The sequence below is a fragment of the Diaphorina citri genome, unplaced genomic scaffold (genome assembly GCF_000475195.1).
Source record: "Diaphorina citri unplaced genomic scaffold, Diaci psyllid genome assembly version 1.1 scaffold10987, whole genome shotgun sequence".
Classification (NCBI taxonomy): domain Eukaryota; kingdom Metazoa; phylum Arthropoda; class Insecta; order Hemiptera; family Psyllidae; genus Diaphorina; species Diaphorina citri.
This window is the reverse complement of record NW_007388360.1, coordinates 1-1,766: the sequence shown is the minus strand read 5'-3', so window position 1 is coordinate 1,766 and position 1,766 is coordinate 1. Positions and strand designations below refer to the sequence as shown.

The following is a 1,766-nucleotide window of genomic DNA, read 5'->3' as shown; positions in this document are numbered from 1 at the left end:
AGGGCTGGTATGCTGGGTACGCCCCGTATTGGAAACTGAAACAATAGTCACACCATTGATTGAAATACAGAGAGAAGCCATTGTTCTGAAGGACGATCTCTTTTAATTCAGTTATTATTATGGTCTTAATTTCACATTCATACAATCGTAAGAACGGCCCAATTGCCCATATTATGTCCGGGAACAAACAATGTTCCTAAGGTGGGTTTGAAATTTTGAATAGGTACACCCGTAATTGACATTTATGGTCTGAATTTCACATTCATACAATCGTAAGAACGGCCCAATTGCCCATATGTCCGGGAACAAACAATATTCCTAAGGTGGGTTTGAAATTTTGAATAGGTACACCCGTAATTGACACGAACAAACAATGTTCCTAAGGTGGGTTTGAAATTTTGAATAGGTACACCCGTAATTGACACTTTCCTTGGAGTTAGCCGTCTTGAGGGTCATTTTGTCTTATTATTAGTTAGTTTTGAGAATTTTTGACCACATATTAAGGGAGCTCTAAATTTTGGATGGTAGAGAACGCCTGCGGCGCGGCGTTAACCTCGCTTAGTAGTTTTTCTTTCTCTCTTCTAATTCAGGTTAGCCGTCTTGAGGGCCATTTTGTCTTATTATTAGTTAGTTTTGAGAATTTTTGACCACATATTAATGGAGCTCTAAATTTTGGATTGTAGAGAACGCCTCCGGCGCGGCGTTAACCTCGCTTAGTAGTTTTTCTTTCTCTCTTCTAATTCAGGTTGTTGTTGTTGTTGTTGGTGGTGGTGTTGTTATACTCGTAGTTCCCTCTACCAAAGGAACTTGAGAGTCTATTATAAGTTTTGGATGGTAGAGAACGCCTCCGGCGCGGCGTTAACCTCGCTTAGTAGTTTTTCTTTCTCTCTTCTAATTCAGGTTGTTGTTGGTGTTGTTATACTCCTAGTTCCCTCTACCAAAGGAACTTGAGGTCTATTATTATTAATGAGTGGCGACTTACTGTGGGGGAGCGAAAGCAGGGGGTGGCACTCCCTCTGCCACTGCCGGTTCTTTCTTGGCAGCCTTGTTCCCGGGGTGTTCAGGAAGTTGAGGTCTCTTGGGATCTTTGAGGTAATTGTTGAAGTAGTCCACCTGGTTTCAACACAAAGGATAACAGAGATAGAGTAATGAGAGCGACGTAAATCTGAGAGAAGATATGCTAATAAAATCAGCTTTATTGGTCAACAGGGGCATTAATAATAATCTGGTATAATAATCTGGTATAAATAATCTGGTATTATACGGCGTTCTGTACGACAATTTTCTGACCTTGAGATAGAGTAATGAGAGCGACGTAAATCTGAGAGAAGATATGCTAATAAAATCAGCTTTATTGGTCAACAGGGGCATTAATAATAATGATAAAATAATAATAATAATCTGGTATAAACATTATACGGCGTTCTGTACGACAATTTTCTGACCTAACTTTTCCTTTCTTGGATAGGCATGCAGGGTTTATACGCTTTTCCCGGAATGAAATTCCTGACTTTTCCAGAAAATTTTCATGACTTTTTCCAGAAAAATAGGGGGCGGAGGTACCTAAAAATCAGTAAGATTACCCCTTCATTTAAACAAAATATGCAATATCCAGAACGTCAAGGAATATGAGGCGGAATGCGCCGCAGGCCGTTTTTCGGAAAAAACTTGATATTTAATTTGAACATTTTTAATTATTGACCGGGTGACAAATTCCATGACTTTTCCAGGTTTTCTTTAAATTTTCACGATTTTCCATGACTTTT

General features: G+C 39.2%; 1 long non-coding RNA gene across 1 annotated transcript; it reads right to left on the bottom strand.

Annotated features, from left to right (window-relative positions):
• Positions 1-3: 3 nt before the first annotated feature.
• On the bottom strand, positions 4-1,204 carry LOC113472955. The gene is made up of 2 exons (XR_003395072.1): positions 983-1,204; positions 4-35 (listed from the first exon to the last, which is right to left on the bottom strand). It is a non-coding gene; the product is annotated as an uncharacterized LOC113472955 (long non-coding RNA).
• Positions 1,205-1,766: the final 562 nt, after the last annotated feature.